General features: G+C 33.4%; 1 protein-coding gene across 1 annotated transcript in view; it reads right to left on the reverse strand.

Moving 5' to 3' along the window:
- Positions 1-16,530, reverse strand: part of LOC115881324 (tyrosine kinase receptor Cad96Ca) — a 98,126-nt gene that overhangs the window by 80,419 nt on the left and 1,177 nt on the right. The gene's annotated exons all lie outside the window — the stretch shown is intronic.

A 16,530-nucleotide genomic window follows, 5' to 3' on the forward strand; every position in this document is an offset into this window, starting at 1 on the left:
TGCAATCAACATTTTCTGTAGAGGCTGCAGCCCATACCACCGATTACTGCTGTTTTTGTAACTCCGGGGAGAGGTCTTCTACGAGATCCTGGCATTGCGCTCTACTTAGTCGAAATCTCTCCTCAAATTCTTTATCGGAAAGGAATGTAAAGTCAGTTCTCTCTCTGAATCGATATGGCAAACTTTTTTCAACATTTTCTTCATCACTTGAACTTGACCACATTGCGCTAGACGTGTGAATAAAGCAACGACTTCTTCTAAACTGTTTCTTGTAGAATTTTGTACCCACCTTTTAAGCATGGTTAAAATTTTCCTACAATTGTAATGGAATGCGTAACATAAACTTACAAGTGTTATCTTTGAGTTACAGAACAGAACTACAATTGTAAAATATTTTCTGTAATTATAAGTCCTACACAGGTAAGTACAAGTTGCCGTGTGTTACGAAACTTTACAAGTCTATATCCAAAAGCGTACAAGTGTAGCACTTGTAGGTCTTGTGTTACAGGTCCCAGCTGTTATGTTTTAACAGCAGGATTAGGGGACGTCGCTGCAGCCACCCTAAATCTGCTTAAATGAAGGGTTCAGGGGACCAGGGGAAAACATGATAGGCGCCATTTCACTGATTTTACAGGAGAGCGCCGTACGGCTGGTAGTTATCAAGTACTTGCCGTGTATTCTATATTTTGCTAGGAATATATCATAGGATTTAACAACTTATTGCCCTGCAGAGTTTATACATTTTGTAGGGATCATTTAGACCTACTATAACATTGTAATATCCTAAAATTAAGAAATTAGCACTTATCAAGTTTTTCCCCTGGACCATTCAAATACTTAGAGGACACTATAGTTATTTGGTACAAACACGTCTATTAAACCGAAATGGACAACTACACCTTGTGGCAATTATTATCTAACTAAAGAGATAATACCAAAATGCATACATGTATGAAATAATTTGTTTAAAGAAAATATACACAATATCACACCACCCAGCATAAATCCTAAAACAAAATATTTCAAATATCGATATTTTAAAGCTTTTTGATTTTATCTCATTAGGTTACTGTCATTAGCACTGTATTCCATTTCTTATCGAAGTAGGGGTTATGGTTTACTGTTCCGTTTCTATGTTTTTTTTTCTCTGAAATTTTTATTATGAACGAAACACATTCCTGAAAAATATCGGTCAATAGTCACCAAATTAACCAGCGTAAAAGCTAGTCTTTCTCGTTCGTTTGTTAATTATGTCATTATATTTTTTTATTGTTACAAAAAAAACTTTAATCTCCATTGAAAGGGTCAAACAACCACGAAATAAAAATATTCTATAACAGGAATAACTAAATTTGAAAAAAGTCAATATTTGACATTTCGACTATATCAAATATTGTTCCGCATTTTACCATTATTTTTCAGAAACCTATCTTTGCCGAAGTTTGCCGAAGTTCTCATTTTTGTTTTTTGATTTTGCTGGCGGGGGATATATAAAGCAACCAAACGAAACCTCCTGAAAGTTTCAGTGTTTCTTGTTGTCTAAGCATTTTCAACAAATAATGAGCCAGTTAGAAGGTGGCTTCAGTATCCATATACCGGGTGTTTTTAAAAAAAATCATCCTTAAAATGAGGATAAAAATTATTACATATATATAAAAAAATGGTATGTTAGTATACCACGTATATTGGGAATGATTGACGTATTCAATTAGTTTCGGTCTTCTTACAGTGCCATACTCTATATAGAGCGTCGGCTACCTCTCGCATGTACTTGTGATGTGTGTCATCAGTGTTTCACAAGTACACGGGACCTACAGTTTATTACCGAATCCGAACGGCACTATTTGAGAGGCTGTACAAGGCAAATATACTCAAGGTGGTTTGCCATTGCCTTCCTTGAGGTGGCGCGGCGGCTCGTTGGTCGCTCTATTTAGATAAATAAATATTTTTATTTAAATAAATAAAGCGACCATACTGGCTGGGGATCGAACCCAGTACCTTCGCAGTCGACACACTAAGTGTGCGAACACAGTGCAATCAGGTTTGCCGCTTACTGGTAGTCAGCGCCAATCTGGGCACCTATTCTTGACATCGTTCGCAACTTTCGGAATATTCGTACTCTAAAGGGTACGAACATAGTGGAGGCAGGTTTCTGCTTTCCGGCAACCAGCGCCGTCTCTGGGGACCTATTCTTGACCGCTCGCATCTTCAAATATCGCTCACATCTCGCATCTCCGAAAAAGCCATATAACAATACACGTGATGCGTAACTTTGCGTATATGCCGTGTATTGTTATATGGCTTTTTCGGAGATGCGAGATGTGAGCGATATTAGTTAATTAAGAGAAAATTTACCTGATTAACTAACCTAACCTAACCTAACCATATTCAAACGCCGCGCCCACCGCGCCGGCGCCGCACATAGGGGTATTTGGTCTATAAACCTGGCCAAAAGTGAAATATTTTTATTTTCATTTTTTATCTTAACTGAATACAAATCTATAAATACTAAATGTGCGTTTATTAGCTTTTTTTAAGTCGTAAGTTGACTATCAAATAAATAATATATTTCAATTATTATAAGTATGAATTATCTTGAGTGTATTCTGAATATTTCTAAGTATAAAATAGTGGAATTGTTTGTAGTGCTTTTTTGCAAATTTTTTATAACTGTCGGATACAGAGCCAGCTGGCAAGTCCTGTTTTATGCCATATTTTTATTTTGAAACGTTTCCTTCTATTCTATTCCTTTATAATGTTTTATATTTTAAAAATCAGAGGCATTTTTATAAGGTGTAAGACTATTCGGCAATATTCCGCATGGAAATTAGTATCCGTTCAATGCTTAAAGTATCCAGCTTTGGAATATGTACAAAAATCTTGCCAATATTTGCCACTGCCAAAAAAAACATTGATTTAAATAGATTCTTAAAGGAATTAGTCCTTACCCTATAACACCCATCCTCGCTCAAATATCGTCTAGAATATACAAATTACTTTCTTGTTCTAGCATCCTCATCCAATTGCTTGGTTTTGCACAGAATGGCCCTATTTGATCGGTGGAAAGAGTTTCAGAGTAGAGGAAAAAATATTGTGTAGGAAAAACAAAATGGTGTTCCATATTAGCACCCTCTCCTCTAATAATTAATATTACTAGCAAAAAAGCAAAAAAATCATAAAACATAATTTTGGCCAACTTAATACCCTCTGTGCGCCGTCGGCGCGTGCAAAAGCAGAAATAAATAAATTTTCGTTCCGGTAAAAGCGAGAACGCCGATGAACGCTGGTTGACGGCGCCTACCTGCTTTCACTGTGAACTAGCCGATTTGATAACACGCTTTGATTTTTCAAGGATATAAGCGCGAGGCGGCGCGGCGCTACTATCTATCCATATACAGGGTGTCCCAGAAATACGTGCAAGTATTTTAACTTAATTGGTAGTATAGTTCAACCCCAGAAACACGCTTATGAGGTTTTTTCTAAATAATTTTTTTTTAAAAATCGGAATTTTTTGAAAAATTTTTTGGATTTTTTTTTAGTTTTTATTTAAAAAACATAATTTCTTAATAATATGGCAACATAGGTAGTAGATTAAATTTACAAGAAAGAAAATCCAGAAAAGATCCAGTGGTTCTTAAACAGCGCCAGTGGTTTAATATAGGAGAGGCCAGTGCAATTATCCGTTTGGCTCAAGACAGGGAAGAATTCCAACTGATGGTCGCCAAGCTCGGATGAGGAGAAGGCACATGAAGAAGAAGGTTCTCAAAATTTTAGCAAAAAATCATTTTTTTTTTGGAAATTTTCAAAGTAAAATAACTCCGTTATTTTGGACTTATTTGAAAAACAATACAGAGAAAATATGTTTCTTTTATCGAGATCTACCACCCTTTAAAATACTTGCACTTATTTCTGGGATACCCGGTTTATAACAATACACGTGATGCGTATACGCAAAGTTGCGAACGATGTCAAGAATAGGTACCCAGATTGGCGCCGACTACCGGAAAGCGGGAAACCTGCTTGCACTGTGTTCGCACACTAACGCTGGAGCTACGGCCGGCCTCCGGTGACGGTGACCTAGTTTCGGTCACTTCCTGTTTAACCGGAAATCACTACTACTTTTGATTTTTAAATGGTACCCCCAATTTTTTTTTATTTTGTTTGATTAAAAAATACATTCTGAATAGAATGACATATCATATGTCGACTTTTGACATTTTCCATTAAAAAATGTATTTGACATTTCAACCTGGATTACTAATAAAAATATTAATTTTTAATCAAGGAGATTTGGACAAACCGATATGAATATCGTCTAATGTTTTTCGTGCATATCTTTTCCTGCCCAGTTAAAATGTGCCCATCTCAATGGCTCATTTTTCAAATGGATCGGGGTGGGTTAGCATATTTGAAAAAAGCAACTTTTATAAATAATTTGGTACCACGTACTTGGTATTTCGAGTCAAATTGTCGATATATTTATGGTATTGTAGATTGAAATTTATAATACAGTATAACTTCAATAGTCCGGACAGTCTCTAGAACGGCCACTCCGGCAATCTAGACACGGCTATTATGCGGGCATTTTAAAACATTTGCCTATGAATTAGGCACAAAAAAAGCATATGCAAACTCTCAGAATTTTCCAATCTGGACAAGCAGAGACGTTTACATTTTGCTTATGAACTGAGTCTATATTTCTGCATTGGATTCTAGAGCATATTAAATGTAATAGTTCCAATCAAACGAGCACATAAGATTCTTACACTCGCCAAAAAAACTAAAATTTTAAATTATCTTGATACAAGAAAATAACTCGCCAAATTGCTGAACAGATTATGGTTTCAAAATCTGCAGTGTTTCACATGAACAAAAGGGATAAAATAAGGAATTTTATATCAAAATAATTTCAAAGCCCAGTAGGAATACCATTACCGATGACGTATTACTTTAAAAACAAATAAAAACAACTTAGAAGAACAATCTAAACTTGAACTATAGTATATCCAATGGGGGGATCCGTGACAGCGATTACTCTTCTGTCTATCATTTTAAATCGCAGGTAAATTGTATTTTCTGCTATTTTTTGGATATTATCTGTTGGAATTTTCCCTGAATTCGTTAGACAAAGTATACCGTTGTACAACTGGCTTATACAACAACGAAATCATTACGCACCTATTTCATCAGAATTTCACGAACGAAAACAGAATTTTTAGTCAGTTATAAATTGCTAGATAAACTCAAGTAAGGACACAAAATACGTTTTTTTGACGATATGTGACCAGAAATGTTACTGCTTTCCAGTGATACCACCGTCGTGATTCCGTTTCAGAAAAAAAATAGATCTGTTGTTCTAGATATGACAATATGCAAAGAACAAGTATACAACGCAGATGAGTTCATCAAGATGAACAGTCAGATCCATAATAACAGATCGAAAAACTTCTTTATACCGTGTTACAATGCAACGTGGAATCAGGTTTTTATGGGAAACGATGGGAAACTAGTATTTATCTATAATTTAGATTAATAAACCTTATTTTTGCCAATGTTTGAGTTGTTTTCATTTTCTGAAGAAATAAATTTAAGTAGCTCCAGTAATCCGAGCACCTCGATAATCCGGGCCTTTGCCGGAACAATATCTGCCCGGACTACTACTGAAGTTATACTGTACTATTTTTTTTTAAGCAAAACTGTCATAAGTTGACATAAGATGTGTCATTTTCTATCAAATAAAGTAAAACAATACTGAAAATACCACTTAAAAATCAAAAGTTCTATTAATTTCCGGTGAAAGACGAGAGAATGACGAGAAAGAATAACGAGAGAAGTAAACGAATGAAATACTAAAATCAATACCCTTTATGTCATATATTAACATACCAAATCTCGTTTTTTTCAATCTGAAAGAAATAAAAACCTTATAGGTGTAAGCCACATTTGAAAAACACCCGGTATGTCTATAATAATGGTAGTAAATTTCTGACTAAAATATTTTTATTTTCAATTTGCAATTTATTGTTTATTTTTTATTTTTCTTTCTTCTATTATTATACATTAAGTTTTACTTTTTCAAAATATTTATACTTATGTAACGGTCGATGTCTCACAACAATAGAAAGACAAGAAATATGAAAGAGGATGTTTGCTGTGTGACGTGGTGGCGACGAAGGTCGTCATCAAATTTGGGTCGGACGTGTAACGGATATTCAAAAATCCTTTCACTTTGCAGGTGGCGGGCGGACGACCACTACCATTTCAGAAAGAGAAAACACGTTTTATAATCAACAAGCTTTTCATAATCCCAAGAAATTTGTCTGCCTTAAATCTTGTGGTTTTAAGGATGAAGGTTTATTTCATGTACAGAATACATTTTTTTCTTCATCTGACAATGGCGATAACATTTCTTTATTGTAAATACTCTGCGCTTCTTGATTACTTGATGTTTTCAAATTCTGATGAGAAATTTATCATAACATAATGACATATTCAATTATTACTTTGGTATTCTTACATTATGATATTTGGTTTTTGTAAGTTCAATATGTACATAAGGGGGTATTATACATACACTATCAGACAAAAGTAGAGAAACTCTTTAAAACTCGTCGGATTTCAAAAATCTCCAATATTTAAAATAATGTTTGTTTCAAACATATTTCCTTTTAGCAATACCATCTTTTTTGCCACATTCCAAATTTATCTTATCAGGTGTTTATTTATAATATGGTACACAAATATTTTTGTAGAGGCATAAATAAAGAAACCAACATTAAAATACTGAGTAGTTATTTGCTTAAGGTGAAAACTGTTGATATTCTGATTTACATTTTTACTAAATATGCCACGCGGAAAATATTTGTCTGAGGATCTTCGCAAAAAAATAATCAACCCACATCGGAATGGTGTACGGCGAATGGACATAAGCACAATGTTTAATTTGTATAAGTCTGTCATTAGCAAAACGATTTCCAGTTTCAAAACTCGCAATTCCTTAAAGACTAAGTGGACTTAAAAAAGTGGTCGGCCAAGGAAAAGAACGAAAAAAAAAATTGATAATTAAAAAAATTGCATTAGCTAATCCGCATAAATCAGCAAATCAAATTTTGTGTGCTGGTGTCAAACTACTACAAAAACTACCTGGTGTCTACGGGAAGCAGGATTATTTAGCAGAAGAGCCTGACTTAACCAGAAGCTTTACCTTTGCAAAAAAAATATTTGCACTGGTCGACGAATGACTGGAAAAAAGTCCTGTTTTCAGATGAAACCAAATTCAATATATTTGGTTCCGATGGCATATCGTGGATACATCGCCAAGAAGGGAAAAGATCCAAAGATATACCAAGGCTACTGTAAAGCATGGTGGTGGATCTTGCATGGTGTGGGAATGCTTCTCGGGCTATGGCATAGGACCACTGCATGTTATAGAAGGAACAATACATCGATTTATGTATTTGGACATCTTAAAAAAGTGATGATTCCGTTTGCTGATAAGAGTTTGCCTTTAACCTGGACATTTCAGCAAGATAATGATCCAAAGCATAAATTGAAAGCCTTACAAGAATGGTTTTTGTCTGAACAAATTAGGGTTTTGGACTTTCCTGCCCAAAGTCCAGTCCTTAACCCCATTGAAAACCTGTGGAAGGGACTAGATCGCCGGGAAAGACGAAGTCACATTAGCAATAAGAAAGATATGATAAGAATTTTGAAAGAGGCGTGGAATTCCATTGAACCAGATATCATAAGGAACCTATAGGCCTCCATGCCAAAGCGATGTCGTGAAGTTATATAGCTAATCACGGTTACTCTACCCATTATTAATTTTATTAAGTTAGCAACAACTATGTACTTGTAATTTTTATATTAATTTTTAGTTTGTCTATTTTTGCCCCTATAGTTTTCTTTATTAAACTGAATAAAATCTTAAGTTTTCGTGAGACGTGTGATTATTTCATTTAAATAAGAACTACTTAAGTATCTTTAATTTTAACAATGCATAAAATGGCCCTGCATAGGACATGACTGGTGTACTACCAGTCATGTCCTATGCATGCGAAACATGGACACTTAAAAAGGACATCATAAAGAAACTGCAGGTCGCACAACGCTCAATGGAACAAAATGTGCTGGGAATAACCAAAAGAGGCCGTAAAATAATAGAGTGGATACGACAAAAGACCCAGGGAATGAATATCTTCCACAGAGTCAACTTCCTCAAATAGCAATGGGTAGGACACCTGGCAAGTAGAATGGACAACAGATAGGCCAAAAAAATTACAGCATGCTACCCATGAAGAATTAAGAAACCTAGAAGAAGACCAAACCTGAGATGGGACCATGATATTAAGAAATTAGCAGGGATAACTTTGGGTTCGAATAGCCAACAATAGACCCAACTACAAAGAGAGTATGTGAGGGAGGCTATACCATAATTGGAAATGGTTAAATAAGCTGAAAATGATGATGATGATGATGATGATGATATCGTCGAAAGTTCTTTGCTACTATTTTTTTTCTCTTAATCTTTTGTGTATTTTTCCCCGAAAAAATATCATTATAACTAGCTTTTCACTGTTCACTTCACTATTCACACACAAAGATATATCCCAGAAAGCTGAAATGGTTTGTTTGGTTAGGAAAATATAAAAAGTTCGAAAAGAAAAAAAAAAGTGATCAAATGCAAAAAAAATGGATTTGTTTATTTTAATTATTGTATTTTTTTTAATTTTAATCAGATTTTTTTATTTAAATGGAATTTCTATGGCGCGTCTTCGGGCACCGATATATTTTATTCTGTAAACTTTGCCCATGCCACAATTTGCGCAAAAATGTCACCTGCCTAGTTTAGATTTTTTGAATTTTAGTTGGAAATGGTCTCGAGTCGAGAATAAAATTAGTTACCATTTGACGTTCAAAACGCAAGTTACTTAATACAGACCGTAATGCCGGGGCGAAAAAGCGTTTCATTACTTTTTCGTCCGATTGTGTGGTAGAAATTTGAAAAGAACTAGAAGATAAACTAATTGAAGAAGGCTGAAATTTTATTTTATATCCTCGGGAAAGAAAATATAGCCTAACATCAAAAGAAAATAGTTCTACCCTATAGTTTGTGAATGAAATATATTCAAACACCGGATTTCTTTCAACTGTTCTTAAATTTCAAAACAAAATCCTTGCCCTTTAAATCGATTAGACTTTTAAAAAAGTCTAATCGATTTACACGAAATTTCTTTTATATGGGTTCAATCGAACGATAGCTGTTTCACATGGATGTATTTGAAAACAATGAGGGTGTGATTATCTACATTCCTAAGCAATTTCTGGGAGCTGTGGCATCATTGGCGTCGGTGGAAACATTTTTTTCTTCGTTTAGATTAGTCCATTCTAAATTAACAAATCGACTGAGAGTAGAGAAGGCAGGCAAACTGGTGTTTTTATTTAAACAGTACAACAAGTGTAACAAGTGTAATTTGATGAGTATATACAGGGTGAGTTTCCTACGATGTTCTCTATGGGTATCTCGGAAACCACTGGATATAGAGAGTCGGTTCAATAGCTCATGACTTCATAAAAAGGGCCATTTTTTAAGCTTTTTAGTGATATAAGCTATAATATCTTTTCTTCGAAAAATTACTGAGTCAATTCATATCATTTTTAAACAATTTCACTTAGTTAGCCATGGAAACAAGTTCAATCGCTGTTGCTCTCAGAAATGTGAAGTTCTCACATCCAAACTTTGTAAAATAAAATAAACAAAAATTGTAAATATGAATTTTTCAACATTCACCGGTCAACGTATCCTCGAAAATGTATGGTCGAGAAAAGTTCAACCAATAATCCTACACGCTTTTCTTCATTTGAAAAATTCATATTTACAATTTTTGTTTATTTTAATTTACAAAGTTTAGATGTGACAGCTTCACATTTATGAGAGCAAAGACGATTAGACTTTTTTCCATGGCTAACTATGTGAAATTGTTTAAAAATGATAATTTAATTATCATTAATTATCTATTAATGATTAATGGCTATAACTTATTAATTTTTCGAAGAAAACATATTAGAGCTTATATCGCTGAAAAGATTAAAAAATGGCGTTTTTTATGAAGTCGTGGCCAACTATGGTTTCCATTTAAAAAAAACATATGTTTGTGTCATATGTCAAAAATGACAGGCTTTAGAAAAAAACGCAGGACACAGTCTCATTAAGGATGTGATTATCTAAAACTTTTATCTGAAAACTTTTTGTTTTTTTAGCTTATAATGGAATTAGGGAAAATTTTTAAAAAAGCCAAAATTTGTTTTTTTCGAAATATATAGTAGGCCATGAACTTTTTCAAAAATCTAAACGGCGCATATTTATTACCCCACAAAGCTGCAGTTCTTTCCTCATTTAACCGACTCTCTATCTTCAGTAGTTTCCGAGATGCCCATAGAGAACATCGTAGGAAACTCACCCTCTATAGGGTATATCTTTTATTGCGATAATTTTTTATACCTCTACAATTTTACACATATTTTTCGTTATATTTTTAAATTATTATAAGTATTCAAACAAGTTGATTTTTTTTTATTTAATTCCTATGATTAAAAAAAATCAGCGGATTTAAATCACGATTTGAATCTTGATTTAAATCTTTGCACCCTTGCACACTTACACACTTATTGAACGACCCTGGCTTGTTACACTACAATATGTCCACTATTTTGCCGCCCTCGTCATTGATCGGCACAACATTTTTAATTTATTTTTAAAGCAAACCGCTGCTAAGAAGCCAATTTCCGCTTAGTAACCATAAGTGGTATATTAAAAAACACGTTTTAATTTTGTTATTCTGTGGAATCTAAATTTGTGGCCAGAATACACAGATTTTTTTAAATATTTCACATTCACATTTGTATCCATATTTTCGATAATAATAAAATCAAATGCTTCACAAAAAAAATCAACTTTCTGATACCATCCAATGTGCATCATAAAACCTAATTTCAAACGAACGGAATTGTCCGTACATTTCTAGTATTAACTGCATTCATTAAATCAAACTCGATATTTTCAAACTGAACGGTTGTTATACTTGATAAATCAATCATTCAAAGTTGTATTTCGCTCATTCATAATTGGATTTTCCTGTGCATACTACAGTCCAGTGGTATGGTATCGGTTTTTTAATTTCGTAAATAACGTTAGAATATCGCATCATTTGTCATTCAAAATACCTACACTTGTGCTTCTATGAAATTCTTTGAATGTTACATTCTTTTAATGCTTGAAAGCTCATATACGTTGTGTAATCCAACATATTATTACATTATTTTTTAACGTACAAGAACTCGACAAATAAATAATAATATACAGAGTGTACACACAACCCAACTGATATGGAATCGCTCTTTATTTCAGACTAAACTTTATGCAAGGAAAAAAATGGTAGGTATATAACTTTAATATAAAGCTTTTTATTGAAAATAAACATGATAATAAAAAACAAACGATTGATGCGATTTATTTTCTTGCTAATTTTGTATTCAGTAGTAAAATCACGATTTTCATTTGATATAAAAAAATGTACAGAGGAGAAGAATTATTGCTCTCATTGAACAAGGATTGTCCCAAAGAGAAGTTGCGGAGATAGTAGGCGTTACCCAGGGTGTTGTATCGAAAACATACGCAAGGTACTAGGAACTGTCAAGAATAGGCCCAGACAAAGTCGTCAAAGGGTCACAACTGAACAACAAGACCGCTTTGTGTGCCAAAATGCTAGAAGAAATCCCAATGTTTCTCATTCAGAGCTACAAGGACAACTTCTGGCAGCTTGGTTAGGCTTCTTCTGGCTAGGCTTTGGTGCCTTCAACATCAAAACTGGACAATTGAGAATTGGCAAAATGTTCTTTTTTCGGATGAGACCAGAATGGGCCTAATGCTGCCAAATTTTTACCAAGATATAAAGGAGAAACTGGTAATTTAAAGAAAAGGTAATGTTCAGTTATGCTGGGAGCAAAAACTCCATTGTTACTACTTCAAAAAACTTTAACGGGTCAGAGTATATTGAGCTTTATAGGTTACAGTGGAATAGGCCATTAGCCATATTTTCGATTAATGATAGAAACACATTATGCAACTTTTGTTCGTTTAAATGCACCCCCAAAAAAAGAGAGGAGTTATTGCATTTATACAAATATCTCCACAGATAAATCAACAGAACTACTTTCTCTTTGCTTAGAGTTCTAGAAACATATATGTAGAGACAAAAATGTTTATAAATTTGCTGTTTTACTTTAGAAAACTTCTTATTTCAAAATTTGTCGAGGGATAAAAAAGTTATAGTAAAATATTACAGGTGCAGACGTGTCTTCAATCTTCAACACCCTGTATTTGACAAGTATTCAACACACTGTATTTGACACAAGGAAAATGTCATTTTACTTAAAAACACGACTTGATTTATGATATGTACAATGTACACCCAAATAATCCGTTTTTGAAAAAATATAAAAGCAAATACCTTTAGGGATTATTCATATATAAACAACCAAACTTTATATGGAATTATGAAAAATCATCTATTAACTTTCATAATTTTTGTGACGTATGCACATTCTGTGTTTATGAATAAAAATCAGTCCTTTTCAAACGCTTTTAGTGAAAAATAATCCAAATAACAATAAAAATACTTAATTAGTTCCCAAAATAAACACAATGGTATTTTCTTTTGTTTCTGAAACGAAATGAAATTTAAATTTTTAATGGTCAGAAAGCAAAAACAAAAAGAAAATTGATAATTTTAGTAATCCGTGTTACCGTCTCTAGCCCTTACGCAAGCTTCTGTCCATACTGACATGCTACTTATTAAATTATCAACATCGTCTTTTGGGGTATGTTTTCCCATTCTGCTAATGCTGCATCAATAAGCTGTGCGAGATTTCCTGGATTGTTTCGACGAGCTCTAACCCTTCTTTTAAGCTGGTCCCACAAGCGTTCGATAGAGTTTAGATCTAGTGGTCATGCAGGCTAGTCCTGAACTATTGACACCTTCCTTTTAAGATATTCTCTAGCCACTCTGCTGGTATGGGGAAATAGATTATCGTGAATGAAGTTAGAATTGTGCCAAATTGCAGATCTCCAAGCCTAACGGTGTTAATGTAATAACCCTTCTTTTTTTGGGGGGTAAGTTTAAATGAACAAAAGTTGCATATTGTGTTTCTATAATCAATCGAAAATTTTGGCTAATCGCCTGTTCCACTATAACCTATTCTCTAGGTTACATTCTCCAGTACTGTAAGTTTTAAAAAAGATCAAGATTGGAGAATAAAAATTCAAAAGATATAATAACTTGGTGACTGAACCCTCCATATGGTTCTTTGTCAATTGCTTATAATGGCCTAATTCAAAGAAACGTATATTTGTCAGGCTGTCGCAATAAAATGTATACTGATGTTACTTACTTCTTCTAATTGACAATATATGCACGTAGCTTCGTCTGTCAACGCCATCAATTTTAGATGCTTATATAGTTTATAATGCCCAGATCTACTTCAGTTTGGACAGTCTTCCTTCTTTGCTTATCAAGTCTACCTGTCTCTTCGAGGTGTTTTTTTTTTCTTCTAGAGATTTGTTGACTAGCCACTCGTTTTGTGGCCATTCATGTAGCTACTTTTTCAGCACCACAAAAAGATTCTGGACCTACGAATGTTATTGATGAACCTAGTTTTACCATTTTTTCTGGCATTACGTTGTCCTTGTGTCCCCCGTGTCCTGGTACCGTACTATCGATACGCTCATTCAATGTATTTAGTACACACACCATACCACACTAGTCTATCTGTGTAGATCTGTGAACAATGTGTTCTTTCCTGTATTATTATTTTTTCTACACAATAATTTATTGCCATCTGGAAAATTCTGAGCTCCTTGTTTTAGCTCTACTATTCCGGTTGCTAAGTTTTATAAAAAAGATATATGGTTCTCCTTCATTTAGGTTCATATTGAACTGAATAATACAACTTTACGACAAATAATATACATTTTTAGAGTTGCGATATTTATGTTATTTAAAATGTTTTAATTTTGAAATATTTATACGATATAATTAATGTCTTGAGACAGCTCCATTGAATGCTACACCGTTTCTGTTCCGTCTGTGACGGCCTTGAAGACTTAACAAGAATTTATGTTCGAGGAAGCCGGAGTCTGTATATAATTAGAGATATTTTTGCGTCATAATTATTAAATATGAACAGCCGAACGGCGAGACCTCGAAATGTAAACTAAGGAACGGTTTAAATTTTTATGTACCTACGAATTTTATTATTTTTTTCGAATTCGAATTTTCGAATCAGTATGTAGAAATTAAAATAAATATATGAGGTTATTTTGAATATTTTATATAAATATTATTCCTATTTTATAAATAGAAATAAACCTAACCAAAAATATACAGGGTGAGTCTTAAAGAAGTGCAAATATTTTCAGGGCTGGTAGATCTCGATAAAAGAAACATATTTTCTCTTTACTATTTTTCAGATAAGTTTAAAATATCCGAGTTATCTAAGTTTGAAAATTAAAAAAAATTATTTTTTTTTGAAAAAAATTTGAGAGCCATCGGATTTTTTCTGTATTTTCATCCCTTTTATTGCCGTAACCATAGAATAAAGCCTTAACTATGGTAATATCAGAGATTAAGAAATTATACCGTGGGAAAATTTGCAGTGAACAGGCAGTTCTAAAAAGTTTTCGAAAAATATACAGGGAAATTTAAAAGAAAATGCTCAATTTTCATCTTTTTTTAGCGAAAAAAAAACTCATATAGAAATTTTAAAACATTTTCCGATGCACGTCATCAACTTTGAGTGACAAGCGATGGCGACAGCGCTGCCAGATTGTGATGAATTTAACAGAAAAAAAACTATGAAGAACGGCAAAAAACGAGAATTACTCCCAAAAATTCAACAACACGATATTATACAAAATAATGACTGACAGGATAATTGTCAAATAATATACGACAACATTGCTGAACATGGCGCAATGTGACCCAACAAGGCGATAATAAAAATCGGTTTAAACTAATTTTTGCAGCTTTATTCTAAATAAAATATCTGTTACAATCATTTGCTCTATAAAGTATAATGAAGAGCTGCTTGGTATATTAAATTATACAACAAATTTAAACATTTTTGCTAAAATTTCATTTACTCAGGTTTATAGACTTTAGTGTCAATTTCGATGTGATTGATGACGTGCATCGGAAAGCGTTTTAAAATTTCTATAGACATGTTCCTGGGGTCGAAATATACCACCCCTGAAAATATATGCACTTATTTAAGACTCATCCTGTATAATGTCATTATTGAATTAAATTTCTAGCTTTACCGAGGGTAAGAAATGTACAGGTACTGCCAAAATATCCTTCCACTGCTAAGCGACTGCCAATGACTATAAAGAAGACTGCCTATGACTGCCATGTAATTATTATAGGCGACTGCCATAAGACTGCCAATGACTGCCAGCGACAGCCAAGAAAATGTGCATGTAATTCCAATAGTGAGACACCCCTCGAGCTTTACTATATGTCTATGACTGATTTTCTTTTTTTAGGGGAGATTTTTCTTTGCTTTAGGTCGATTGACTGATTTTCTTAACAGTGAAAATAACAACTGTTCTTTAGTTACTTAAAATCTCTGTTTTGAGTGAAAAATACACTACCTAATCGTTGGCATTTGCCTGGCTTTGTATTGTTACCTGTGCAGTTTTAATTTAAAAATATATGCAGTTTTTCTTAAATTACTTAAAATCGGCTTTCGAATTCAGTATACAATGAAATTAAGATCGCTGTCATTTTATAATATGTAAAATTATATGGGGAATGTCATCGATGTTCCATTTCTAAGCTAATTGAACGTCGTTTTTTTTTTGATCATACGGTATACTGTTTGACCAGCGGATCTGTAGCTACGGAAGGAATGCGAGAAAAAAAAATCGATATTGCCACGTTTATCTATAAAATTGCAAAATTGCCAGACATGAACTATAAATTTAATATATTTTTATTATATATAATGTGTTTACCATATATTCTGACGTATATTACTAAGGAATTTTAACGTAGTTCATATTGTTCGATATGTTTTATTTAATAACTTATTTCTTTCATTCTGTATAATCTGCTTATTATGAAAGTTGAAGATTTTCCAACGATATTTTTGGCAAACCGGCATCGCCGCGCATGGCCGCCTATTCATCGAACACGATTGGCGAGAGTACGTCACAGGATTTGTTACCACGCGGTTGCCATGGCTTTTACGCCTTTCCTATTCGCTTGCTTTATCCCCAACTTCACGGTCTCTTCTGAAAAGAGTAGGAATATTGAATACTATTGAAATATCCAGTGGCGGTGTCATTTTTTTGATCATTATTACTTTATTTCATTATTTTATACCGGTTATCCTAAACTTTATTCCTATATTTTTAGTATATTTGATAGTTAAGTTGTGTTTTATTGTTTTGTTATCTTGTTATAATGTTTT

This window comes from Sitophilus oryzae, unplaced genomic scaffold (assembly GCF_002938485.1).
Source record: "Sitophilus oryzae breed Bouriz unplaced genomic scaffold, Soryzae_2.0 scaffold_1716_pilon_pilon, whole genome shotgun sequence".
In the NCBI taxonomy this organism is placed as follows: domain Eukaryota; kingdom Metazoa; phylum Arthropoda; class Insecta; order Coleoptera; family Curculionidae; genus Sitophilus; species Sitophilus oryzae.